The sequence below is a fragment of the Ovis aries genome, chromosome X (assembly GCF_016772045.2).
Source record: "Ovis aries strain OAR_USU_Benz2616 breed Rambouillet chromosome X, ARS-UI_Ramb_v3.0, whole genome shotgun sequence".
Classification (NCBI taxonomy): domain Eukaryota; kingdom Metazoa; phylum Chordata; class Mammalia; order Artiodactyla; family Bovidae; genus Ovis; species Ovis aries.
In genome coordinates this window covers 62,156,581-62,171,983 of record NC_056080.1, presented here as the reverse complement: position 1 = coordinate 62,171,983, position 15,403 = coordinate 62,156,581, and the positions used below count along the sequence as shown (strand labels likewise).

Here is a 15,403-nt window from a genome sequence, read left to right as displayed (position 1 = left end):
GGGCCTGTTCCCCCGAGGGCTTACATACCGTTGAATGGGTGAGGCACAGACAGACGCCTGCTAGCCTGTGCTCAGTGATACTGTGAGGTAGGTAGCAGAAAAAGGGATTCCGAGAAGGGAATCAAAGAGAACTTCGCAGAAAAGGTGGCCTTCAAAATACTCTGGAAGAGCTGATGGAATTTAGACTAGTGCCGTTCAACAGAAATATCATGCAAGCCACAAAGGTGAGCCACATATGTGATTTTGAATTGTATGGTAACTGCATTAAAAAAGGAAAAAAGAAGCTGGTGAAGTTCATTTTAATAATGTATTTACTCTAAACCAATATATCTAAAATAGTGTATCGCTCTTCCACTATTGATGGCAATGTAAATGGTGGAACCACTATGGAGAACAGCATGGAAGTTCCTTAAAACACTAAAAATAGAGCTACCATATGACCCGGTAATCCCACTCCTGGGCATATATCAGGAAAAGATGAAATCTCTAATTTAAAAAGATACATGCACCCCACTAGCAGCACTATTTATAATAGCCAAACATGGAAGCAACCTAGACGTCCATCGACAGAGGAATGGATGAAGAAGACATGATACATATACACATATCAAAAGAATGAAATAATGCCATTTACAGCAACTTGGATGAACCTAGAGATTATCATCCTAAAAGTGAAATAAGTCATACAAAGACTAATATCCTCTCACTTATATGCAGAATCAAAAAAACTGATACAAATGTTTACATAACAGGAACAGAATCACAGGCTTACAAAACAAACTTGTGTTTACCAAAGGGAAAAGTAGGGAGGGGATAAATTGGGAATTAACAGATACACACTCAGTTCAGTTCAGTCTCTCAGTCGTGTCCGACTCTTTGCGACCCCATGAACGGTAGCACACCAGGCCTCCCTGTCCATCACCAACTCCCAGAATTTACTGAAACTCATGTCCATTGAGTTGGTGATGCCATCCAACCATCCCATCCTCTGTCGTCTCCTTCTCCTTCTGCCTTCAGTCTTTCCCAGCATCAGGGTCTTTTCAAATGAGTCAGCTCTTCACATCAGGTGGCCCAAGTATCGGAGTTTCAGCTTCAACATCAGTCCTTCCAATGAACACTGACTGATCTCCTTTAGGATGGACTGGTTGGATCTCCTTGCAGTCCAAGGGACTCTCCAGAGTCTTCTCCAACACCACAGTTCAAAAGCATCAATTCTTCAGTGCTCAGCTTTCTTTATAGTCCAACTCTCACATCTATACATGACCACTGGAAAAGCCATAGCCTTGACTAGACGGACCTTTCTTGACAAAGTAATGTCTCTGCTTTTTCATATGCTGTCTAGGTTGGTCATAACTTTCCTTCCAAGGAGTTCAGTTCAGTTCAGTTGAGTCGCTCAGTTGTGTCCGACTCTTTGCGACCCCATGAATCGCAGCATGCCAGCCAGGCCTCCCTGTCCATCACCAACTCCCGGAGTTCACTCAGACTCACGTCCATCGAGTCCATGATGCCATCCAGCCATCTCATCCTCTGTCGTCCCCTTCTCCTCCTTCCCCCAATCCCTCCCAGCATCAAAGTCTTTTCCAATGAGTCAACTCTTCGCATGAGGTGGCCAAAGTACTGGAGTTTCAGCTTTAGCATCATTCCTTCCAAAGAAATCCCAGGGCTGATCTCCTTCAGAATGGATTGGTTGGATCTCCTTGCAGTCCAAGGGACTCTCAAGAGTTTTCTCCAACACCACAGTTCAAAAGCATCAATTCTTCTGCACTCAGCCTTCTTCACAGTCCAACTCTCACATCCATACATGACCACAGGAAAAACCAGAGCCTTGACTAGACGGACCTTAGTTGGCAAAGTAATGTCTCTGCTTTTGAATATTCTATCTAGGTTGGTCATAACTTTTCTTCCAAGGAGTAAGCGTCTTTTAATTTCATGGCTGCAGTCACCATCTGCAGAGATTTTGGAGCCCAAAAAATAAAGTCTGACACTGTTTCCACTGTTTCCCCATCTATTTGCCATGAAGTGATGGGACCCGATGCCATGATCTTTGTTTCCTGAATGTTGAGCTTTAAGCCAACTTTTTCACTCTCCTCTTTCACTTTCATCAAGAGGCTCTTTAGTTCCTCTTCACTTTCTGCCATAAGGGTGGTGTCATCTGCATATCTGAGGTTATTGATATTTCTCCCAGCAATCTTGATTCCAGCTTGTGTTTCTTCCAGTCCAGCGTTTCTCATGATGTACTCTGCATAGAAGTTCAATAAGCAGGGTGACAATATACAGCCTTGATGTACTCCTTTTCCTATTTGAAACCGGTCTGTTGTTCCCACTTGACTTCACATTCCAGGATGTCTGGCTCTAGGTGAGTGATCACACCATCGTGATTATCTGGGTCATGAAGATATTTTTTGTACACTTCTTCTGTGTATTCTTGCCACCTCTTCTTAATATCTTCTGCATCTGTTAGGTCCATACCATTTCTGTCCTTTATCGAGCACATCTTTGCATGAAATGCTCCCCTGGTATCTCTAATTTTCTTGAAGAGATCTCTAGTCTTTCCCATTCTGTTCTTTTCCTCTATTTTATTTCATGGCTGCAGTCACCATCCACAGTGATTCTGGAGGCCCCCCAAAATAAAGTCTGCCGCTGTTTCCACTGTTTTCTCATCTATTTGCCATGAAGTGATGGGACCGGATGCTATGATCTTAGTTTTCTGAATGTTGAGATTTAAGCCAACTTTTCACTCTGCTCTTTCACTTTCATCAAGAGGCTCTTTAGTTCCTCTTCACTTTCTGCCATAAGGGTGGTGTCATCTGCAGATCTGAGGTTATTGATATTTCTCGCAGCAATCTTGATTCCACCTTGTGCTTCCTCCAGCCCAGCGTTTCTCATGATGTACTCTGCATATAAGTTAAGCAGGGTAACAATATACAGCCTTGACGTACTCCTTTTCCTATTTGGAACCAGTCTGTTGTTCCATGTCCAGTTCCATCTGTTGCTTTCTGACCTGCATATAGGTTTCTCAAGAAGCAGATAAGGTGGTCTGGTATTCCCATCTCTTTCAGAATTTTCCACAGTTTATTGTGATCCACACAGTCAAAGGCTTTGGCATAGTCAATAAAGCAGAAATAGATGTTTTTCTGGAACTCTCTTGCTTTTTTGATGATCCAGCGGATGTTGGCAATTTGATCTCTGGTACCTCTGCCTTTTCTAAAACCAACTTGAACACCTGGAAGTTCACGGTTTGGGTATTGCTGAAGCCTGGCTTGGAGAATTTTGAACATTACTTTACTAGTGTATGAGATGAGTGCAATTGTGTGGTAGTAGATACACACAACTATATATAAAATAAATTAAAAAGACCTACTGTATAGTACAGAAAGGTATATTCAATATCTTGTGATAACCTACAATGGTAAAGAATCTGAAAATGATTATATATATATGGCATATATATATAAAGCTGAATCACTTTGCTATATATCTGAAACGTTGTAAATCAACTATACTTCAATAAAAAATAAAATATCATATCAACATGTAATCAATAGAGAAAATTGTGGAGATATTTAACACTTTTTTCACATTGAATCTTCAAATTCTGGTGTGTATTTGCAAACTTATAGCACATCTCAATTTGGAGTGGTCACATTGCAAGTACTTAAAACCCACATGCACCACCATAGTGGACAGCCCAGATGCAGACATTTGGAAGCTAGAAGGCAGAGGAAGCACAATTTAGGTTGAGGAAGCAGCATGGGCAAATTTGGGTGTATAACTGATGGGAGACTCTGTTTTGTTTGTTTGCTTATAATTTGTATTATTTGTGGTTTACATGATTATATTTTAAATACTAAGGTTTACATTTTGGGGGTAGACAATATATTCATACAGTCCAAAATTTTAAAGGCAAATAGGTTAATATATAGCAATTATATTTGTGTATTTTCCCTTTTTTGTTTTGTATTAATGTTATCACAGCCCCCCTTCTGTACTTTCCTTTTCCACCAATTATGCCTTGGAGGCTGTTTCATGTCAGCCGCTAAAGTGCTTCCTCATCTCACAAGAATTATGGAGGCTCTAACTGATGGACATTTAGGTTATTTCCAATCATTTGCAATTAGAACCAAGGCTGCAATGAATAATCTGTGTGGATGTCATTCCTTGCATGTGTGTGTGTGTGTGTGTGTGTGTGTGTGTGTGTGTGTAGTGATAGGGTAAATTCCTAGAAGTAGAATCTGGGGATCAAATTTGTCAGGGGTGGGTTCAGAGCAGAGCAGTGACATGCTCGGGGTTGTTCCGGGAAAGATTCCTCTGACAATATCATGGAGAATGCACTGGCAGGGATCAGATGGGAGGCAGGAGGCCATTCTTCCATCCATTGACACAGTGAATGTTTTCCTGGTGCCATCTGTGTTTAGGGGGCACTTTGCTGGTGAGCAAGACACACCAGCCCCTGCTCTCAAGCAGCTGATAGCTGAATGGAGAAGTTGGGAGGCCAGAGATGCCAGCAGCCTGGGCTAGCACAACGGCAGTGAGGAGGGATGGGTGGATGCTTTAATGAAAGCCAGAATAGGGCACTGCACCAGGAGACAAATCGGTACGGTTGGCGCTGGGCTTTGGAGAAACCACTCTGGCAGCTGGTGAGAGAGAGGTGGGGCTGCTGGGAGGAAAGAAAGAGGGCAGCAGAGCACAGTGAGTCTGGGTGTGTCTGTGTTCTCGAAGCAGACTGCCCAAGTTGGACTCCCAGCTCTGCCCTGTACTAAGTGTATGTCATCGAACAAGGGACTTCACGGCTCTGGGATTCAGTTTCTCTCATCTATAAAATGGAGTCAATAAGAGGACAGCTGCCAGAGAGTTGTTGGTGGGAGGATTAACGGAGGCAAATACATGTAAATTTTGAGTTCAGAATCTGGCATATCTGAGGCTTTTAGTAAAAGGTAGGTACTGTTGTTGGTTTTTTGATGATTAGGGAAGTGGTAGTGAAAGGCACAAACCAAGAAAAATAGGAGAGAGGTTTAGGAGTTGAAATGGGCAAGGGTTGGTGACTTAATGGTTGATTGATGTGGACATAGGGAAGGGGGAGTGCGGAGCCCGTCCCGACTCCCAGATGGGCAGCCAGTGGGGATTCCTAAGGACCGACCCAGGGATGGAGAATACTGGAGAGTTCTGGCAATTACTGCTGGTGCCCAGTGCTTACCTGGAACTTAGGATCCGGGCCAGCAAGAGTTGTTTTGTGAGAAGCTGAAGGAGAAGAATGCAAAGGAAGGGGAACCTGAGCCCATCTGCTTTCTGCTGCAGCCTGTGCTCAGTGGCACCCTGCTCCATGCCCATGTGTTTTTCTGTAAGTGACTCAGTGGGCCAGATGGCCCTCGCTGCTGAGGCTGTTGGGAGCTGGGGTACAGCTGAGCAGCTCCACCCTGTCCAACTGGCCCCTCTTCTTCCCCGCACTTGTCTCTCCTGCAGTAGCCCAAGTTGGCAGCCCTCTGCAGAGGCAGAGAAACCTGTAAGGATATATCTGCCCTGCCCACACAGGGCTCACAGGGACCCCACTGGCTCCTGGCCACCTATTCTGGGGATGACAGGCCAGGGATGGGAACTTGTACTTTGCACTTTGATGTTGTGTCTTAACATCGATGTTGGAAGACTTCATGCGCAAGGAGGTAGCAGGAGAGAATGGGCAGGTGGAGAGTGTTGCAGAGAATGGAGAGTCAGTGGAGGACTGTAAGGAGAGAACTGGGGTAGGGGAATGGAGTTCAAGGAGACGGAACCTGGAGAATCCCTCTATCAGGCTAGGAGGCAACTAGATGACATTTCTGAGAACCTTGAAGGTAGCTCCAGTCACGTTCCCCCAGCTCACTCCCAGCTCACTCTGGCTTTGGCTCTCCAAAATGTTTTTTTCCTTCTGCTGACCAACTGTTTTTTCAAGGCCAGCTGAGATGTCATGGGGGTCTCAGCATGGACTGAAGAGTGCCTGTCCCACAGGTGCTCAGAGGTCCTGGGGACCCCTAGCCAAGTAAGTTAGAGGAACCCTAGCTCAGGATCAATCTTCTGTGAAAGTCATTCAGTTGTGTCTGACTCTTTGTGATCCCATGGAATAGTCCATGGAATTCTCCAGGCCAGAATATTGGAGTAGGTAGCCTTTCCCTTCTCCAGGGGATCTTCCCAACCCAGGGATCAAACCCAGGTCTCCCGTGTTGCAGGCAGATTACTTACCAGCTGAACCACCAGGGAAGCCCAGTCTTCTGTGGAGCCTCTCCTAGTTATCAGCAGCCTCTGATGACATGTCCCATCATCCTCCCTGGCTCTGTGGAACTTACTGAAGCTCTAGTTCAGCTCAAGCAGGATCTGGGCTTCCCCCTCCTCCCCAAATTGGGCCCCCAAAGTCAGCAGCTTTGCCACCAACATGCCAGCTTCTCTGCCCCCTTTCCTCAAGGCAGCCTCAGTGCCAGCTCTGAGCCAACAGCTTGGGAAGCTTGGCTGGGCCTCCTACCCACACAGCAGCCACTCCCCTGCACACTCCTTCTTGGGTTTCTAGGTCAAGAAGCACTTAGCGGATAAAACTCTCCAGAGCTCGTGGCATTTGCAAAGGCAGGTCCTATGTGCTCCTTTCTGTTGAGGGGAATGTACAGCTGGTGGGTGCTGGGATAGGACTGGGGTCAGGGGGAGGGAGCAGGTTAGCCCTTAGTGCTACTGAGGTCTCTCTTCCCCTTTGGGCTGCTTTGGAAAATCCTAGAAGGGCACACAGCAAAGTAGAGTGTGGACGAGGGTTTACCAACTCTCCAAGGAGCCTGGGTCTTAAAAGACAACCAACCCCCTCCTCCACCCACCAGCTCAAGTCTCCATTTCCAGTCTGAGCCTTCTCTCCAGATGTTTGCTCCCTTCATCTGCAGCCTCAGGGAGGATCACTTAGAGACCAGGGTCTCCACTTTGGGCTAAGCAGCTCCCACTCCTTGTCTGACCCTGTGTTTGCCCCCTCAGCTCAGAGTCTGCTAGCCGGCCACCTACCACACCCTGGCCCTGGGTTCTGGGCCTTCTCCACACCCCTCCCCACCTCAGTCTGCCTTGCCAGCACTCTTAATAATTCCCAGCTGATTTCAGTCACATCCTCTCCCCAGGGCCCTGGCATGGAGAGCAGGCCCTTCTCCAGGGGGCCCCTCAGAGCATTAACCCTTGGCTGACTGAGCCTCTGGGTTCTAGCAATCAATCAGAACAGGAAACCTAAGAAAAACAGAGACAAAATCTGATAGAGTGGGCTGACTTCTCTGAGGGTAGCTTGGGCCACGCTTGACCTCCTTCCCTCTAGAGAAATGCATGGGGAGGGTCTCTAGTTGGCAAAATCTTTCCTTGCTTGCCCACCAAAGTGCCCTTGGCAGACCTGTTCTTTGTCTACTTCTTACTCTTCTCCTTGCAGTGTTCAGTCCTCTTCCTTTTATTCTAGATAATGCTGGGTTGAGACTGTGGGTTCTGAAGGCGGTCTGCCTGGTTTCAAACCCCACCTTTGTTATTTGGTAGCTGTGTGACTTTGGACAAGATATTTTCCCTCTCAATGGTTCTGTTTCCTCATCTGGGAGATGGGGAATAATAGCAGTACTACCTCATAGCCTCATGAAAGGAGTTATATAGATGAATCCACTGCTTAAAATAGTGCCTGGCATAGACCACTTGATGTTAACCCTTGTTATTATTCTGGAATGTAACTAGATGTTCTGTGAGGACAGAGACTATGTCTTTCTTGCCCTGTACCCCCTCCCACCCAGCACAGTTCCAGGCACATAATAGATGTTTAGTACCCTGATGCTGGGAAAGATTGAAGGCAGGAGGAGAAGGGGACGACAGAAGGTAAGATGGTTGTATGGCCTGACCGACTCTATGGACATGAGAGACATGGACAGGGAGACCCGGCGTGCTGCAGTCCATGGGGTCGCAAAGAGTTGGACACGACTGAGCAACTGAACAGCCAACAACAAACAAGAACAAGCTTAGTGCATAATAGAATGAAGTACAGACAGGACTACCAGTCCTCTGTACCCCCTCTCAGCCACAAAACCGTCTTCCTGACTGAAGCACACAGGTGGGCACCAGGAACAGACTCCATTCTCTTGCTAGGGGCCCGAACCCACCCTGACTGGCTCCAGGCCTGTCAGTCCCCAGGCCAGTGGCTCACTGGTAGGGCCCATAGGGGCTGAGCTGAAAAAGGCCATTGGCAATCAACTGACAGGCCCAGTGGCTCACACAGGCCATGTCTTGGGTAGTGGCTGGCAGAAGCCAAGGAATGAAGATACAAGGTATGGATATGGGGGGTACAGGGGTGGGAGAGGAGAAGCATGCCCTCAGGAGCCAGACAGACCTTGATCTGAATCCCAACTGCCACTTCCTGGCTATCTAACCCCTAGAAAGTCATACATCCTTCCCCACCTCAGTTTCCTCATTTGTAACGGGGGCTAATCACTCCTCATCTCAGAGCTTGGCAAAGGTTCAAGGAGAAAACCATGTCGAATGTGCAGCAGAGTGCCTGGCACAGAACTGGTGCCAAGGCAGTCACTAGAAGTTCCTGCTCTGACCTGGGGCCCTGAGGGGTGGGGGGACACTGGCTGGAGTGAGGGAGGCGTGCGTGGGGTCCATGGGATCTGGCCCTTCTGCCCACAGGGGTTTCCAGATGGTGGTTCTGAGCAAGGTCCAGGCCAAGGGGCCACAGCCACGGCTCCCAGCCGCCCATCCCCTACACCCTGGCATGGCAGGTTTCTTGGCCTCCTGCCACTGCCGACTATGTAAATAAACCAGCTTTTCGCTGGCTGGGAATGAGACTGCCCTAAGTGACATTTCAAATTAGTTCTGCTATATTGGGCTTGAGCTCTGAAGGGCCTGGGCATTTTTTCTCCCCAGCTCATCCCTTTCTCTGTGTGGTGAAAGCTCTTAAAGCACACCCGGTGGGGGCAGAGAGCCAGGGTGGGGTGGGGGCAGGCCTTCTAAGGTGACCTGCCAAAGCACTTACCAGGCCCAGGGCCACAGCCTCCCTTCTGAGGGAGGTCAGGAGCTCTGCACCACAGTGGCACCCCCCCCTCCCCCCCCCCCTGCTCCCACCAGCCCTCCCCGGCTGCCATGGCAACCCAGCCTCCTTGCACAGGGCTCACACACCAGCTGGCAGGAATGCTGAACGGAAGGAGGGCTGCGTCGTTGACCGAGGAGAGAGGGCTGGGCCCTGGAGGGGGCACGCAAGGGGTGGGCCAGCTGCAGGCCTGGCAGAGTTGAAAGGGAGATGTGCTAGCCACATGGCTGGCCCGGCTCAGGCCGGGGCTGGGGCTGTGCCAGGAGATGAGACCATGACAGGAGAGGAGAGCCAGGACTGTGGGCACATGCCACTGACTTTCTGTCAAAACGCAGCAGCTTCCCCACAGGGCTGAGGGCAGACAGCACTGGATTCAAGTCCTTTCTTTCTCGGCAAGTAACCTTAGCCCACTTGGCCTCCATTTCTTCAGGCTTGAGGCCTGAGAGTATGAAAGGACTCAGGCTGGGGAGCCAGACAGAGCTGAAGGGCACTCTGGGCTCACACACATATACTGCTTTACATCTCTGAACCTCAGTTGCCTCTTCTATAGGTAGGAATATAGGGAAGCACCTGCTTCATGAGCTCATTGAGAGAAGTAACAAGCCGATGTGTGCAAAGCATGGAGGGCAGTGCCTGGCCCACAGTAAGGGCTAAATAAGTGGCAGCTCTTGTTATTACTGTGATTATTCTTTTAATTGTACTCAAAGTGACACTTTCTGTACCTGTATATCCCATTAGATTGGGAGACCCTGGAAGACAATGACAGAGACTTATTCCTTTCTCCATCCCCAGCAACTCCAGGTTCAGACAGACCCAGAGCAGGTTCTGGGGCAAGTGGAGGTGAGGCAGGGGTGACGCATATACACCAGGAATGCCTTGGGCTAAATGGCTTCAAAACTCTTCTGTCTTGGACATTTTGTACTTTTAACTCCATAAACTCTAAGGAAAGGCTGCCCTAGAGTATGTAAGCCTGGGTGGGGGAGGGGATATGTATGTTTATATAATAAATAGACATATATTTGTGTGTGTATATATGAGTGTAAGGCCCCTGTTACATAAACAATTCAACTTACCCCAAATCAGCATGTTAGCAACATTCTGGCAACCTGGTCTCTCCCAGGGTCCTGTGAAAAAAATACTGTGCCAACTCAGCTCCAGTGTTCCAGAAAGATACCATAGATGTGAGTCTAGGAGATCAGGGCATCTGGTTGACCCCACACGTGGTATAGCCAGAGTTTCCCAAAGAGGAGAAACAGGGACTGGGGCCTACTTGGGTTCATGTTTGGGCTCAGAGCACTCTACCTGGGAGGCAGTGCTGGCTCTGGCTGGAACTCGGCACCAGAGGGGACGTTAGCACATTTAAAGGAATGTCCTCCAAAACACAGGGTCTCCTGAGGCATGGGGCTGGGGTAAGGGCCCTGCTTGTGTGGGGTCATAGAGTGTAGTGCTCCAAGGTGACAGCCACTGAGCTGGACTAATCTGAACTCTGGCCAAAGGAGCCTTAGCCTCTCCATGCAGTATGTTGCTCATGCCTGGAATTCCGATTTTCTCTGCATCCTCTACCACATGTCATTCCAGACCACTGGCCAGGAACTGTGAGGCTGAGCAGGGCTTAGCAAGAAAACCCAGTGGCTGGCTAAGGGGGAGAATGGTAGGGGATGAGACAGTGAGGTTAGCATACCAGGCAGTTGGAGGAGGGGCTGCTGTCACACCAGCAATGAATTCCTGCAGGTCTAAAGGCTCAGTCACCCACAGAAAGGTACTTGGGGAAACCCTCCCAGGCCCTCAGAATGACCAGAGGAGGCTACTCTGAGGGCTGCCTGTGGAAACCAAACCAGGCAGAGACTGATGACAAGAGTTTCCCAGGCTGTAAAAGCACCACCACCACCTAGGACCACCCATAGCCCAGGAGAGATGAACACAGCTACTCCCCAAGGCAGCTGCCAGGTAGGCCTTGGGAACCTGAAAGGAGTAAGGGAGGAAGGCTATAAAAGAGCATGAAGTCAGATAGTGAATGGCAGGAGCCAGGTTGCTCACTGTTGGAGTGAGAGTATACAAATAAGCAAGGAAAAGACTAGAGTAATCCATGTGGTAATGGATTAGAATGGGAGACATGAGTGTAAACTCATGTTTAGCTCACTATGGGTACAAATATTTACACAGAGCACTCACTGATATGTGTATATACACTAGTTAGCATAGGAACATTGGAGAAGGCAATGGCACCCCACTCCAGTACTCTTGCCTGGAAAATCCCATGGATGGAGGAGCCTGGCGGGCTGCAGTCCATGGGGTCGCTAAGAGTCCGACACGACTGAGCGACTTCACTTTCACTCTTCACTATCATGCATTGGAGAAGGAAATGGCAACCCACTCCAGTGTTCTTGCCTGGAGAATCCCAGGGACGGGGGAGCTTGGTGGGCTGCCGTCTATGGGGTCGCACAGAGTCGGACACGACTGAAGCGACTTGGCAGCAGCAGCAGCAGCAGCAGCAGCATAGGAACATACATCTTCTTACTCTGTTGGTTGAGAGGGCCCAGGAGCAATGAACACACCCAGTGCCTGGATCTTGGTTTGTAATACCATTTTCCAATAAAGGAACCAGAGTTCTTCACAGTAGTGGTTGATTCTAGGGCTGGTGCAGGAAATAAATGAGATGAGCCTGGAGTATCTTATAGGTAAAGATACAGAGAGGAAGGAAATGCCAAAAAGATAAAACCCACAATGATAGGTCAGAGGGATGCAGGAGCCAACTGAAAGAGCTCCCAAAGGCTAAAGCTGAATCAATTTGAGCAACAGGATAAATAATGTAGTATCAGATTATAACCCAAAGTATAATAACCAATACCCGTGAGTTTATGTGCATGCACGCTAAGTCCCTTCAGTCATGTCCAACTCTTTGTGACCCTATGGACTGTAGCCCTCCAGACTCCTCTGTCCATGGGATTTTCCAGGCAAGAATACCCAAGTGGGTTGCCATACCCTCCTCCAGGGGATCTTCCTGACCCAAGGATTAAACCCGTGTCTCTTACGTCTCCTGAATTGGCAGGTGGGTTCTTTACTGCTAGAACCACCTAGGAAGACCATCCATGAGTCTATAGTGGTAGAAATAAGTGGTTGAATGAATGAATGAATGAAAATGTAAATAAATAAATACAGAAGAGGCAAATCTCCTGTGTAGAAGAATTGCAAATAATTTGTTGATCCTCTTCCCACAAGGAGGCAATGCTTATCTCCCCATTCCACACACCTCTAGTGTGGACTGAGCATAGCAACTTCCTTCCAAAGAGTACAATATGGAAAGGGCTGAAAACACAGAGTAACTTTCCAGTGGAGCGACCTGACAAACATACCTCAGCCAGGTGATCACCATAAACATCAATAATGACAAGTCATGCTAAGAGCATATACTCTTGCTGTGATGTGATAAGAAGAGCACTTCCTCCCCCAAACCCTTAACTCCAGCCTGACCATGAGAAAGACATCAGACAAATCCTGACTGAGGGACAGTCTACAAAGTACCTTACCAACACTCCTAAAAACTGTGAAGGTCATTAAAAACAAGGAAAAGTCTAAGAAACAATCATAGACCAGAAGAGTTAAGGAGACATGATGATTAGATATAATGCAGTGTCCTGAATGGAATTCTGGAATGAATAAAGGGCATTAGGTTAAAACTAAGGAAATCTGACTTTAATACTAATTCATTAATTGTAACAAATGTACTACACTAATGTAAGATGGGAAAATTGGGTACAGATATATGGGAAATCCATACAGTCTTCTAAATGTTTTCTGTAAATCTTAAACTGTTCTAAAATTTTTTTTTAAAACTTATTTAAATGAAAATAACTTGGAGTCTTTTTAATCATGTTTTCTGCACCATCTAACAGCAAGGCTTTGAGGAAATTATTACCCTTTCTGAGGATATTTTCACTCTGTAAAATGGGAAACAAATTTCTCTCTAGAAGAATGAGAAGAGGTAATTCAATGCAAATTTAAATATTAATATGCAGAGACAATCATTACCTACTAATTTCCTTCCTCTTAATTCTCACAACAGCTTTGTGTGACATAGATGAGACAACTGGGGCTCAGCGAGGCAGAGGGACCTGCCCAGAGTCACACAGCTGGGAGGTGGAGGAAACCAGATGTGACATTTCCTCTAAGGCGTTCTGCCTATTGGTAAAGCTTGTACTATGATGGGACCCGTTTGGGTGTAGGTGGGAAAGCTAGCTGTCTGTCTGGGGGCTCCAGGGCCTTTGAAGGGCAGCTTCTTCCTCTGAGAAATTGTATAAAGGAGCACAGCACAGTGGTCAGGTATATGGGATTTAGAATCAGACTGCCTAGTTCAAGCCTCGATTCTATTACTTCCTAACTGTGTGACTTGGGAAAGTTGTTTACTTCTCTGAACCTTAACTTCCCCATCTGTAAAATGGGCACTGATAATAGTATCTACCTTTTTAGTGTTGTTGTGATGGTTAAACTGGTTAATCAATGTCAAGTGCTTAGAATACTACCTGGCATATCACAAGAGCTTGGTAAATCCTAGCTATCATTATCTGCAGAATGGATAATAATGCCTTGGGTTCAATGGTCCAAAGGCCCTCCTAAGTCTTCTCTCATTGTGAACATGGTGGAAGGGATGCCAGTAATTGTTTCTTTGAAAATACCTAACAGCTTCTGCATCAAATAATGAACACTTATTTGCATATCAGTCAGCGAACAAGTCCTTGAAATCTTGAAGTCTGAAGGAAGCTTCAAAAATCATCAACATCATTTTTGATAGATAAACTGAGGCCTGGAAAGGTAAAGGGACTGGACTGAGGTCACACTGCAAGGCAGTGGCTGAGCTGTGCCAAATGCAGGGCTCCTGTTTCTCTTTTCTAGACTCCTGCCGCTCTATCTGGAGAAGGCAATGGCACCCCACTCCAGTGCTCTTGCCTGGAAGATCCCATGGATGGAGGAGCCTGGTGGGCTGCAGTCCATGGGGTCGCTAAGAGTCGGACACGACTGAGCGACTTCACTTTCACTTTTCACTTTCATGCATTGGAGAAGGAAATGGCAACCCACTCCAGGGTTCTTGCCTGGAGAATCCCAGGGACGGGGGAGCCTGGTGGGCTGCCGTCTATGGGGTTGCACAGAGTCGGACACAACTGAAACGACTTAGCAGCAGCAGCAGCAGCAGCAGCAGCCACTCTATCAGCCTGCAGCTGAGTCGCCTTTTCTTTTTTAATTTTTATTGAAACATAGTTGATTTACAATGTTGTGTTAGTTTCAGGTATATAGAAAGTTGATTCAGTCATATATATGTGTACATATATGTATTACACACATATCTATGTATTATACACAATACATATGTATTATACACAAAATATTTTCTTTTTCAGATTCTTTTACATTATAGGTTTTTACAAGATACTGAGTATATTTCCCTGTGCTATACAGTAGGTCCTTGTTGTTTACTTACTTTATATATAGTGGTGTGTATATGTTAATCCCAAACTCCTAATTTATCCTTCTCCCCTTTCCCCTTTGGTAACCATAAGTTTGTTTTCTATGTCTGTGAGTCTTTTTCTGTTTTGTAAATAAGCTCATTTGATCATTTTATTTTTCAGATTCTACCTATAAGTGATATCATATGATATTTGTCTTTGTCTGACTTACTTCACTCAGTATGATAATCTCTAGGTCCATCCATGTTGCTGCAAACGGCGTTTTATCATTCTTTCTTACGGCTAATGTTACACTGTATATATGTACTGCATCTTCTTTTTTTTTTTTTTTTTAAAAAAAAAAAACCTTTTATTTTATTTATTTATTTGACTGCACCAGGTCTTAGTTGCAGCATGTGGGATCCAGTTCCCTGACCAAGGATCGAACATGAGCCCCCTGCATTGAGAGCATGGAGTCTCAGCCACTGGGCCACAAGAGAAGTCCCTACCACATCTTCTTTATCCAAACTCATCTGTCATTGAACACTTGCTGCTGTAAACACTTTACCAAAACCTCTCCAGTCCCCAATCTTGTGCTAGTCACCCTGAGGGACTAGAAGAAATAAGTGTATCAACCATGCCCTTGCTTTTGCAGTTTTAAAAGTTAGCTTCGGGGATGAGATTTCTGTGTTACTTGGAGAAGAAGACAAAAATCAATATCCAGAAACACTGACTTAGATACCCTCACCTGTGGCACTGAGGCTGTCAGCAGGGGTGAGATATGGGAGGCTTCATGGCTTTCAAGGGGAGTCAGTGCTTGATCTGAACCTTGAAGGCTGGCAGGCTGAACTCAGGCAGGGCCCTCTGGCAGAGTGAGCAGCAGGAGAGAAGCCTAGTGATGGTGTACTGGTAAACCGGCTCT

At 46.8% G+C, this 15,403-nt stretch overlaps 1 long non-coding RNA gene across 1 annotated transcript; it reads right to left on the bottom strand.

Moving 5' to 3' along the window:
* Positions 1-293: 293 nt before the first annotated feature.
* LOC132658846 (uncharacterized) lies at positions 294-6,458 on the bottom strand. The gene is made up of 2 exons (XR_009598922.1): positions 5,195-6,458; positions 294-3,255 (listed from the first exon to the last, which is right to left on the bottom strand). It is a non-coding gene; the product is annotated as an uncharacterized LOC132658846 (long non-coding RNA).
* Positions 6,459-15,403: the final 8,945 nt, after the last annotated feature.